The sequence below is a fragment of the Sus scrofa genome, chromosome 1, assembly GCF_000003025.6.
Source record: "Sus scrofa isolate TJ Tabasco breed Duroc chromosome 1, Sscrofa11.1, whole genome shotgun sequence".
NCBI classification, from domain to species: domain Eukaryota; kingdom Metazoa; phylum Chordata; class Mammalia; order Artiodactyla; family Suidae; genus Sus; species Sus scrofa.
In genome coordinates, this window is record NC_010443.5 from 21,310,322 (window position 1) to 21,323,392 (window position 13,071).

At 37.1% G+C, this 13,071-nt stretch overlaps 1 protein-coding gene across 26 annotated transcripts in view; it reads left to right on the plus strand.

The window, feature by feature from the left end:
* PLAGL1 (PLAG1 like zinc finger 1) overlaps positions 1 to 13,071 on the plus strand; it is a 71,241-nt gene that overhangs the window by 10,492 nt on the left and 47,678 nt on the right. For 3 of the 26 annotated variants that reach the window (XM_021084114.1, XM_021084099.1, XM_021084128.1), the window contains exon 3: positions 10,552 to 10,622. The exons of 22 other annotated variants lie outside the window; for them this stretch is intronic. The gene's annotated coding sequence lies outside the window, so the exon portion shown is untranslated. Of the gene's footprint in view, positions 1 to 10,228; positions 10,358 to 10,551; positions 10,623 to 13,071 lie in introns of those variants that run through there. One more of the 26 variants, XM_021084106.1, reaches the window with a different exon arrangement.

Consider the following 13,071-nt stretch of genomic DNA (forward strand, 5'->3'; position numbering starts at 1 on the left):
TTTAGCTCCTTATGTATTTTGAGTAGGAAGTCTTTATCAGTTACATCTTTGCAAATATTTTCTGCCTATCAGTTCTCTTAATGGTGCCTTTGGATGAGCAGATTTTATTTTTATGAAGTCCAGTCTATCAACATTTTTGGAAGGAGGATGAGGGCTAGTGCTTTTTTTTATGCCCCGCACATAGTGTTTTCCACTTTCATTGTTTCCCTCTATCAAGGTCCTAGAAACATTTGCTTATTTTTTTTTCCTTCATTAGGTTTATAGGTTTAGTCTTCACAGTTAGCAGTTTGATTTATCTACAGTTGATTTTATGAGGTAGGGGCCAATATTTACTTTCTATGTGGTCAGCCAGCTACTCTACACATTTATTGAAAAGACTTTACTTTTTCTTCCATTGAATTGTAGTGGGACCTTTGTTAAAAATGAATGATCAGGGAGTTCCTGCCGTGACACACTGGAAACGAATCCAACCAGTATCCATGAGGATGCAGGTGTGATCCCTGGCCTCGCTCAGTGGGTTAAGAATTCAGCATTGCCGTGAGCTGTGGTGTAGGTCGCAAATGTGGCTTGGATCTGGGGTGGCTGTGGCTGTGTTGTAGGCCAGTAGCTGTAGCTCCAGTTCGACTCCTAGCCTGGGAATGTGCATATGCCAAGGGTGTAGCCCTAAAAAAAAAAAAATCACATATTTGGTTCTGTTATGGATAATATTCTCTTCTACTTTATCAATTCTTTCATTAGTACTACCTCTTCTTAATTATTGTAGTTTATATTAATTTTTTCCCCCATACCCATGGCATGTGCAAGTTCCCAGGCCAGGGATGGAACCTGCGCTGCAGTCACAACCTATCACATCTGCAGCGATGCTGGATCCTTAACCCATGGTGCCACAGGGGAACTTCCTATGCTAAGTCTTAACATATAGTACTGTAAAGTCTCCAATTTTGTTCTTAGGATTGTTACAGCTATTTAAGTGCTTTGCATTTCCATGCCCATTTTAGAATGAGCTTGTCAGTATCAAAAAGAAATCTACCAGACTTTTGAGATTGCATTGACTCTACAGAACAATTTTAGGAGACATCTTAATAGAATCTTCCAATTTATGAACATGGCACATCTCTTAATTGAATACATTCTTTGGTTATTCTTAGCATTTGTTTTATATTTTTCAGTGTGGAGGACTTATACACTATTAAATTTATTTCTAACCATTTGATTTTTTGATGCTGTTGTAAATAGTATCTTTTTTCACATTTTATTTTCCAAGCATCTTGCTAGTATATAAAATACAATTGATTTGTGTGTATTGAGCTTGTATTTAGTGACCTTGCTAAATTCATTTTTCAGTTCTGGTAGTTTGTAGATTGTTGCAGATTTTCTAAATATACATAATCAGGTTATCTGTAAAAAAAATTTAAATATCTTTTTTTAATCTCTATTCCCTTTTTTTTTCTTGCCTTATTGCACTGGCTGGAAACATTGAAACAATATTTAACAGAAGTATTAAAATAGACATCTTTGCTTTTTCCAGATCCTAAGAGAGAATATTTGACTTTTAAGGATGCTGTTTACTATGCATTTTTTTTAAAATAGATGTCCTTTACCAGATTGAGAAAATTTTCTTCTATTTCTGGTTTACTGAAATTTGTTTTCACAAATGCATATTAAAATTTTTAAAGCCTTTTTATTTTTTTATTTTTTTTCGTTTTGCCTTTTCTGGGGCCGCTCCCATGGCATATGGAGGTTCCCAGGCTAGAGGTCCAATTGGAGCTGTAGCTATTGGCCTACGCCAGAGCCACAGCAACTCAAGATCCGAGCCATGTCTGCGACCTTACACCACAGCTCATGGCAATACCAGATTCTTAACCCAATGAGCAAGGCCAGGGATTGAACCCACAACCTCATGGTTCCCAGTCAGATTCGTTAACTCACTGAGCCACAGTGGGAACTCCTAAAACCTTTTTATTATGAAATAAGTTTAGATTTACAGAAGAATTGCAAAGGTAGTACGGAGTGCTTCTTCTAATGTTAAAGTCTTAAATAACCATGATGCATTTGCCAACATTAAGAAATTAACATTGGAACAATACTATTACCTAAACTATAGACTTTATTCAGATTTCCCCAGTTTTTTCCACCAATGTTCATTTTCTGTTCTGGGATATAATCCATATACCACATTATATTTAGTTCTCCTGTCTCCCTAATCTGCTCTAATCCATGACAGTTTTTCAGTCTTGTCTTGTTTTTCATTACCTTGCCATTTTAAAAGAGTATTTTTAATCATGTATTTTGTACAGTGTATTTTAATTGGGTTAGTCTGATGTTTTTTCATAATTAGACTGAGGTTATGAACTTTGAAGAAAGAATACCACAGAGATGTTATGTTCTTCTTCTTGCATCATATCTGGGGGCACACGATAGCCACATCAACATGTTAACCTTGATTACATAGTTCAGATGGTGTCTGCCAGGCTTCTCCATTGTAACATTTCTGTTTTTTGTTTTCCACACTCCCATTTGTTAGAAGCAAGTCCACTTTCAAGGGGAGGAGAGGGGAAAATATTGAATGATTTGTGAATATATATGAAAACTACCATAATAATTAAAGGATATTTGGGGGGATTTATTTTAAGGTTGGGCAAATGTCCTATTTTTCTTTGAAGTTTTGTCCACTAATTTTAGCATTCAACCAGTGTTCCCTACAGCAATTATTATTATGGTATTCTAATAGGGATTTTTCCATTTCCTTTATTCTTTCTCCTTTTGTTAATTGGAATTCTGACTCTGAATTCAGTTCAGTTCCTAGTTCTGCCCCTTCCTTGCTGTGCAGTGTAATATTGGACAATGATTGAATTTCCCTATATTTCAGTTTTCTCATCCGTAAAATGCAGAGAAGAGATGTCTACCATAGAAAATTGTTGGAGTTCCTGTCGTGGCTCAGTGGTTAACGAATCCAACTAGGAACCATGAGGTTGCGAATTCGATCCCTGGCCTTGCTCAGTGAGTTAAGGATCCGGCGTTGCCATGAGCTGTGGTGTAGCTTGGATCCCAAGTTGCTGTGGCTCTGGCGTAGGCTGGCAGCTATAGCTCCGATTCGACCCCTAGCCTGGGAACCTCCATATGCTGCAGGTGCGGCCCTAGAAAAGACAAAAAAAAAAGAAAAAAAGAAAAATGTTGAGAGGATTAAAAGAGTTAATACATGGAAAGGGATAAAAATTTTGCTTAGTGCCTAGGAAGTACTTATTTTTTTCTTGATTTCTTCATGTGATAAGTAATTTTAATTTTAATTATTTTAATAGTTATACAAATTATGAAATTATCTTGTACTCTTGGGTAAAGTTTACATACATGATCTGGATTTAACTTTTTATTTTTTTTCATGTACTATTCATGAATCATATAGTAGCTATGGAAAGGACATAATGAATGGTAGATTTCTAAAAATACATATATAAATTACACAAGAGCTTAGCAACTGAGGTGGCAATATTCCCAACTCTCTAGAGTGATTTCTGTCTGAGTCTTTTGGTAGAGCCAGAGCTAGAGATAGCTCTTGCAAATGAATCTTTTTGATACATTCATTGAATCATTTCAATTCATTCATTGAAATGTGGCCTATAATTGTGAAAAGTGGCTACTCAGTAGGAAGGAAGAATAATTTTAATTTTTCTATATGTTTTACCTTGAACATTGCATTGTTTTAGAGGTTTAATATTTGGAATGTTTTTGAAGATTTGTTTGCCAACAGTATGTATTGAGGACTTTGAAGGTGCTGACCATATGTTTTTCTATTTTGGAATACTGTGTTTGCTCTGGGAGATCTTATGGGACAATCAGAATCACTTTAAAAGTTGAAGTCAGGCCTACTTGAACTGTTCGGGGAAACTCAATTTCTGTTACTTTTTAAGAAGTTGATAAAATTGAACTCGTGTGTCTTTCCCGTCTGTTTTTTTCCACTCCTCTCAGCATCTTGGATTAGGTCCTTATCAGTCTGTGCTGTTTCCCCTCATGTTGAGGTTTTCTTTCCCTTCCTATCGTGTGGAATGACCACCGGGGTCATTTCCCTGGAAAGAATTCTTCAGTGACATCCCCAGGACTTGAGAGAACAGGTCCTTGACTGACCGTGGTCATTTCTCTCTCTAGTCCCAAGTGCTTTAGAGTCTTACTCCTCAGAATTAGTCCAGTGGCACAATTGGTCTAAACCAGTCATTAGAACCCGAAGTCACTAAGCTGTTTTTGAGGCTCTGCTTTTTCTTCATGCCGTTTCTTCTGCCTTAAGTGAATTTTCCAAAAATTTTCTAGGCTCTATTCAGACAACACTCACTCTACCATCCTACTAGCTAGATAGGAACCCTATAATTTGTAATCTATAGCCCTTGTTAAATTCTTACCTTTCATCACCAATCTTTATATCTAAATGTCATTTCTAGTTGGTCAGGTTCTTAGAGATAGGGTTCCAGTACCTACCATGCTATACTTTGCATACAAAGAGCTATTGCTCAATAGCTACCATTCTTAAGTACCTACTATAATTGTGCTACAATTTTGCAAAGTAAGTATATTCTCTCTGTTTTAAATTGTGGAGAAACTCAGTATCAAAGAGATTAAGAAACTTGCCCAACACCAGTATAGTTAGTAAGTAGCAAAACTGGTTTGTCTGACTCAAAAACTTGCTGTTTCTTCTGTCGTCCTACCTTGGTACTAAAAATAAATAGTTAAATAAAATTATTAGATATATTTATGGTAAAACACACCATTCAAATTGCTTTACCTATATTACTAATATGCTACTTGGAATCTTCCTAGCAGTGACTAAGGTAGTTGTTGTGGACTAACTGGCGTACTCCTATTTTCTTTGAATTTTCCTTCCAAGTTTTTAATTGATATTAATGAATAAGGTTTGATAATTTTAGCTTATTTTGGAGTAAGTGAAAAGTTAGAAACTTAAGCACAACTTGTTTGGTCTTTATTTATTTATTTATTTTCCCACTGTACAGCAAGGGCGTCGGGTCATCCCTACATGTATACATTGCAATTACATTTTTCCCCCACCCTTTGGTCTTTATTTTTAAGTAGAAAATTTTGCATTTGCTTAGGAACCTTACTAGGCAACGGATAAGGTAAAAATCGTCTGCTTATCTTTTTGAAGTTCTTTTTCTTCTATTGAGGTATAAAATACACAAGGAAAAAGTATATAAAGTGTGCCAATCTTAAATATATAATTTGATGGGGTTTTTAAAATATACATCACCTGTATAATCATTGCATGAAAATAGACAATATTATGTTCATCCAAAAGGAGGCACTTCTCTCACGGACCTCCTGGCCAGTACCGCCTCTAGAAGTAACACTTCTGATTTCCGTCACTATAGGTTAGTTTTGTCTATTTATGAACTTCAGGCGTAACCAAGTAATATGTACTTTGTATTTGATTTCTTTCATTCAGCCTAATTTTTTGAAATTTATCTTCTTGATGCATGTATAGTTTATTCTTTCTTTCTCATATATATTTTCCCTAGCATTCCATTCTGTCAGTATACCACGATTTGTTTATCCATTCTGTCAATAAAAGTGTGGGTGTGTTCTCACTTTGGCTGTTATAAAAAAAAAGTTGCTGAGAATAGTCATACATAGATGTTTTGGCAGACATTTGTAGTATTTCACTGGGGAATATATGTAAGACTAGAATTAAAGTCAAAGAATAGCTATGTGTTTAGTTTAGATAAATTCTATGAAAAAGTTTACTGGCAGTGAATGAATAAATGTACACTCCTGGTAGCAGTGAGAGTTACAGCTCTAGTTCCACGCTTTTACCAGCACTTGATATTGTTACTCTTTTTCATTTTAAGCCCTCTGGTGAAGGTGATGCTCTGTCTCATGGTTTTTGTGTGCATTTCCTTCATTATTAACAATGCTGAGCCTCTTCTCACATGTGTCTTAGCTAACTTGATAAGGTAAAAAAATTTTTTTTTTTCTTTAGGTCTTCCACACATTTTTATTGGGTCGTTTGTAATCTTACAGATTTGTAGGAATTCTTTATATTCTGGATATCCTTTGTTGGATGTATGTATTGCAAATAGCTTCTCAGTCTGTGACTTTACTGTTTTCTCTTTTAATGATATTTTTTGATGAACAGTTCTTAAATCCAGCTTATCAATATTTTGACCTTACTGTGTGTCCAGTTTTAGAAATCTTTGCTTTTTCTGCATTCACAAAGATACTCATTTTCTGCTCATATTTATATCTGTGATCCATTATGTGATCTATCTCAAACTAATTTTTTGTATAATGTGAGATAAGTATCAAAGTTGACTTTTTTTTTTAGTATAGAAATCCAGTTGCTCTGGAATCATTTTTTGAAAGGACTTTCCTTTCCACCTTTGAAGTGTAGTCATGTCCTTTTTGAAAATCAAAAGCCAGAGTTCCCATGTGGCTCAGTGGGTTAAAGATGCAGCACTGTCACTGCTATGATTTAGGATGCTGTTGTGGTGTGGGTTTAATCCCTGGCCTGGGAACTTCCACATTCCATGGTGTGGTCAAAAAAAAAAAAAAAATATATATATATATATATATATGTATATATATGTATATATATGTATATATATGTATATGTGTATATATATATGTATATATATGTATATGTATATATATGTATATGTGTATGTATATATATATATGATACACATATACATATATATATAAAGAAAAAAAGAAATGGAAGTGCCCATCCTTATCCATGGGTCTGTTTATGAACTCTCAGTTTTATATCATTATCCCATTTGTGTATCTCGTGGTTGAAGACGGGTAGTCAGGCTCTAGCTATCATGTTGGTATTCCAGTCAAGAAGGAGGAAAAAATAAGGGTATGTTTTTTCTTCAAGGGTGATTCCCAGAATTTTCATGTAACACTTAAATACCTACATCTTGTTAGTCAATAATATGACAACTTTTATCTTCAAAGAATATTGGGAAAATGTATTTATTCTGGGGGCTCATGTGCCCTTTTAAAATTCAGAGATTACATTACAAAGGAAAAAGGGAAGCGTGGATATTGGGGAGAATTTGCTGTTGTTGCCATAGCTTCTATTTGTAAGCATTTTGTAGGTACCTAAGAAATATTTCATTTAACTAACTCTCAGCTACCTCTCATGGCAGTCTAATACTCACATATGCAGATATCATAGGCCTGTGATAGACAACTTTCCTAGATCTACTTGACAGGAAGTGTGCCAAATGGTTACCAAGTCAGCTACTTCCTGGAGAGACGCATGTTCAGATCTTGTTGAGGTTCCTCTTCAGTCACTTCTTTAGATGATATTGTTGCCATCCTAGCAGTTGAGAGGGAATGAAATTCTAAATCAAAAAAATCTAAAGAAAGATGTGGCTCATCAGATCTCATAATAGAGAGTGCTGTGGTGGGAGAGAGACCAAATAAAACGTCTTTGCTCTTGGTTAGCTCTTAAGCATCCTCCATCCTTTGCATTTTGGAAAAGAGACTGGAGGTCTAGATTCCAGTTCTTCTCTTTGTTTTAACTTTATTTTTAGTTACCATTAATGCCATCAGTAGATGTGGATTTTTCATTTCATATGAAACATTTAATATTACTAGACCTTGACATGAAGGTCTCTGTTTGATAGATAATGCTTGGACTCACTATCCATTGGGCTTTTACATTCCTGCGGGAAATACTCTGAAATATCCAGGAATAGTAGGTTTATTAGCTTGCTTGGGGTGCCATAACAAAATACCACAGGCTGGGCGGCTTAAACAACAGAAATGTATTAACTCATAGTTCTGGAGTCTAGAAAGTCCAAGATCAATGTGCCAGCACATTTGGCATCTGATGAGGCCTCTCTTCCTGACTTGCAGATGGCAGCATTCTTGCTGTGTCTTCGAATGGCCTTTCCCCTGTGTCCTGGGTATGTGCATGGAGAGAGAGTGGTCTCTGTTATCTCTTTCTCTTCTTATAAACTCTATTGGATAGAGCTTCATCCTCAACCTCATTTAACCTTAATTACCTTTCTAAAGGGTCTATCTTCAAATACAGTCCCATTGGGGGTTAGGGCTTCAACATTTGAATCTGGGGGGACATAATTCTGTCCAAAACAGTGGGTTTCCTAGAAATTCATGCAGCAGGAAAATATTGGGACTGAATATAAGCTGCTTTAGTGTTCATAATAGTCTCATTCTCTGCCGTATATTTTATAAGAATAATAGGGGTGTTTATAATGCAGTTCATTTAGTTTAGCTCCTGTTGGAAATTTTGAGAGCTCGTATAAAGTAGAACTGTTTTAAATCTGTTTGCACTTCTGCGAAGCATGAAGTCAGTGTCATGTATTTTAGGGGTAATACCATGTCACATTCAAAATGATGTTTAAAACTGCAATCTAGAAAGTTGTTTTTAAATAGCTGGTGAATGATGTAGATCACATATGATGTAGAACACCATTCATTATGGTTTAAAAATCTGCAGTATGTAGGAAAATTGTGTCTTTTTGACACCTTTATGAGATTATTAAGATAATACAGATCCATATATAGTCTTTGGATGTTGTAGGTTATAAATTTCACCAGCTCACTTTAAGGATTTTTTTTTTTTTTTTTTGCAGTGACTTGTTTTGTTAAGTTTCAGTTACTTCTAGTTTTCCCCCAACAAAATCAGAGTAGAGATGATGGAAAATATTCTAGTTTTAACGTGTAAGCATGTTACTCAGATTTTTTAAAAAATTAGAGTAGATGGTATCTGTATGTGTGTAAAGCAACAAGGAACATTTAATTTTCTCTATTAAGTTGACAATTCAGAATATCTTATAATTAATTGAATTCCCTGCCCTCTCTCACACTTGCTTGGATTAAAATAGGAAAGAGCAAAAGAGATTGGTTGGCCCATGAGGTTGCAAGATTTTGAAGAAGATTGATTAAAGGTTGTATATCTTGAAGTCCATGTTTATTCCATGAATCTTATCTTAGAAGCTCTCAGCTGTTCAGAAGTCGGCATCTCTATTCCTGTAATTGTTTTGACAGGTGGCAGGAGTGATGTAGTCTTTTTCATCTCTTGCCTGGATATTTTGTCTTGGTTTACCTATATGTGTTGTTTTTAAATGGGAAACATCAAACTTCACTAGCCAAATAGGATCCACGGCAACATAAAATCTTTGTGGGGGACTTAGGAACAGTTAATGTAGAGCTAATTGTAGTAAAGGCAGCATCTGACCTTCCTTTTTGGAGCATAGACTGATATATAACAGTTCCTCCTGAACTGTCACTTTCAGATCCCCATTTGTAAGGGGGAAATGAAGTGAAATAAGTAGAAAATTTTTCCAAATGAAAAGGAGATCATAAATCTGCTAAAAACAGATGACTGTGGTAAAAATCCAGATGGTATATAATATAGTTCAATAGTGAGATGCCCTGGAGCTAGTAAAAAAAAAAAAAATCAACATAATAGAAGAAATTTGATATGATCAGAAATCTACTTTAAAGGGCACAATCTGTTTTTTAGATCAGAGAAGAGAAATAACAGAATTTGATGGCTGTGGCTTATAAATGTTATTTACATAATTAAGAAAAGAATGTGTCAACTGTGTAAGTTTTGACCACAAGGGATTTCGTGGCATTTTTAACATAACAAAGGGAGAAGGATTTGGCAAACAGAGGAGACTGTTAGGTCCCTAAATATCTCTATTGAGTATGGTAAAGTGGATCCTTTGATTGTCAATGGTTGATACCACTGTCCACTAAAGTCATTTAACTAACTTAATTATTTGGATTATTTTAAGAAGTCTTGTGTCAATCAGGAGAGACTGGGTTATGCTGTAGAACAAAAGACTCCAAAAGCTCAGTGGTATGGGTGTTTCTGTTGTGGCTCAGTGGTCATAAACCCAACTAGTATCCATGAGGACATGGGTTCCATCCCTGGCCTCACTCAGTGTGAGGGATCTGGTGTTGCTGTGAGTTGTGGTGTAGGTCTCAGACATGGCTCGGATCTGATGTGGCTGTGGCATAGGCTGGCAGCTACAGCTCTGATTCGACCCCTGGCCTGGGAACTTCCATGTGCTGTGGCTGTGACCCCCCACCCCACCCAAGGAAAAGGGAAACATGAAAGCCTCACTGAAGTCACTGGTCCATAGCAGTTTTGAAATCCCTCAGGACAGGTATCTTGACACGTAGAGGAGCAAAATGTTTCTTAATTAGGGTCTGATTCTTCCTTCTTGTTCATTGTTTTCAGAGGCCCTGGATCTTCCCTCTGGAGGATTCCTTTCTTTTATCTCCTTAGCCACAAGTGAAGTGGAGAGTAAAGAATTTGCTCTGCTTGGGAACTGAGCAACACTGTCTGCCTACTTCTTCGAAATAGAAGGTTGGGAGCCAAGGTGTCATGTTAAAACTTAGGGAGGCTGGTTCTTTTGGCAGCACAGTTCTCTACAAAATCTATAAGGTTTTTTATCTGCTTCCAGTCAGTTCTATGTACTAGTAAACACATCTCTTTTTTTCTTTTGTTTTGAGAGCTGATTCTCAGATATGCTGCATTGATTTGCTCTCTCATTCCTGCAGCTCTCTTTCTTGACTGTCGACCTAAAGAAAGTTATTTTGGGACCAACTGGCTTATCTTTCCAGCCCTTAAGGTAATTATTCTTACTGCTTCCTGACCACAAAACCATGGTCGTGTGTTTTAGGTTTTTGCTAGAGAAGCATTCTACTTCTAGTACCAATTTCTGTACAGTCAGGGTGGGCAAGAGTTACAACGTACTAATAAGGCATCTCTGAACCTTGGTGCTTCACAGAGTTTCTTGCAAGTTTATGTTCTTGCTCACACTGGACATCCATTGTGGATTGGAGGACAGGGGGAACTGTACTCCTTCCACACTGTCAGACGCAGGAGTGTGATGCACCACCATCTTGTAGCTGTATGCTTTCTGAAATACTTGGTCTTCTTGATTGCCAGTGGTCTTGTGTTAATAAGTAACTGTTTATTGGCAGCCTAGATTAAGTCACATTGCCCTGCCTAACTAAGGAGCTATATAAATTTAAGCAGAAATATAAATAGAAGAATACACAGTGTACATCAGGTGAAGTTATAAGTTAAGACAATAAACTAACTGTAAAAATATACACTAGCATTCCTTGACATACTAATCTCTTATTTCCTGGAAAACCTCCAAGTTAGAATGTGGAATTCTTAGAGTCTTGAGATTTCCACACCTCTAGAACATGGCTGTGTAGGAAGAACTGACCCATCTTCTCTTTTCTTCATGCCCTGGCCCAAATTCTGTACTATGAAGGAAACATATTTGGTTATGTCCACACCCCTGTAAACAGCCACCCCTTGGCCACTTCTTGGGGCTAGAGCTGCACACACGGTTGTATGATCTGTCTTCAGAAACAAGATCTGGGGGAAGGGGCTGTGCAATCCCTAGTAGCAGACTTAAGGCTCATTGAGGAATTCCATGATTCTAGGATCCTGGAGCATAGGCTAGGAGGGGAGTGTGGGCTTGGGTGGTTATGTCCCCTTGGACACTTGGACTTCTCCCTCTAGAGGAGAGGGTTTGATCTGAATGTCTCTTGCCCAGGTTTAAAGGCAGTACTGAGGAAGTGTAATGTCTGTGTACCTAGAAAACGAGAATAGGATATAGATGAGCACAGAAATCTATACCATAGTCATGCTTACTAATTTAGCTTCCCAGATGGAGCTAGGGGAGGGAAAATGTCTTGATCACCAAAGATGAGTACAATATCGTGACAATTATAATTTTTATTATAAATTCCCATTCTTATGTATTTGCTTATAGCAAATTTTCATCAGTCCTAGGTTATCTGACCTTATGGAGGTATTGGGACTATGTCATATCTTTCGGAGTGGCCCTTACCTTGTTACTGTGTAATAGGAACAACTAAGAAACTGTGAAATCTAACCGTCACTAAGAGCAGTTAGCCTGGGTGCAGAATCCAGGTGATCAGATCAAATGCTAGCTCCACTACTTCACAGATGTTTGATATTGGGAAGGTTTTATTCTTTCTGAGCCAAAGTTTTCTTATTTGTAGAAAGAGGATAAAAATCACTTTTTCTCAGACTGTTGTGACAAGTAAAATACTATACACCAAGTGATCTACACAGAAAATAGTCATAGGTCAAGCTAAGGCTTTTTCTGTTAAAAATTATGAAAAACAGATTTTTTCCTTCTTTCTTTTTTTCCTGCTTTTTAGGGCCACATCTGTGTCATATGGAAGTTCCCAGGCTAGGGGTCAAATCAGAGCTGCATCTGCCAGCCACAGCCACAGGGAATCCAAGTTGCATCTGCAACCTATACCACAGCTCATGGCAACACTCCATCCTTAACCCACTGAGCGAGGCCAGGGATCAAACCTGCATCCTCATGGATACTAGTCAGATTCGTTTCTGCTGAGCCTCAATGGGAACTCCCAAGATTTTTTAAAGAGCGAGTCTGAGACTTAGTACTGGGAGGATGACATAAGGGAGGAAGAAGGTGAGATCCCTGGAAGATAAAGTTCTTAGTCTAATATCCTGAAAAGAGCGCTTCGGGGCAGCTCTGGGCTCTTATCTCCAAGGAAGGTATGTCTTTACTATCTCAACCTAATAATCTCTCTTGAGTTTCAGTGTCCTGATTTTTTAAATGAGGATAATAAGAATTGCTTTGATGACCTTGATAAGGATCTTTGATAAAGTGTTGGAGATAAGAGCCAAGGGAATGGGTTGGGAAATGCATAGGAGGTGAGGAAATGGGGATTATCTGTTTTCATTCTTTTCTGAAGTTAATCTGAGAAAGTTAGTCTGAAAACAGTAGGAGCTGGAGAGTAGTGTGAGTTCAGTGAAGGTTTTGTTTATTAAAGGTTGGGAATTATCAGAGCATGATTGTATGTTGGGCAGAAGTACCTCTAGTAGAAAGGGAGAGGATGATAATGGAGAAGAAACTTTGGATAGAGAGGTGGTGCTAGGAAGGGAAATTTGTAGATTTAGAATTGGAAAGAGGAGTTCCTGTTGTGGCGCGGTGGAAAGGGTTCGATCCCTGGCCCTCCTCTGTGGGTTAAGGATCCAGCGTTGCCGTGAGCTGTGGT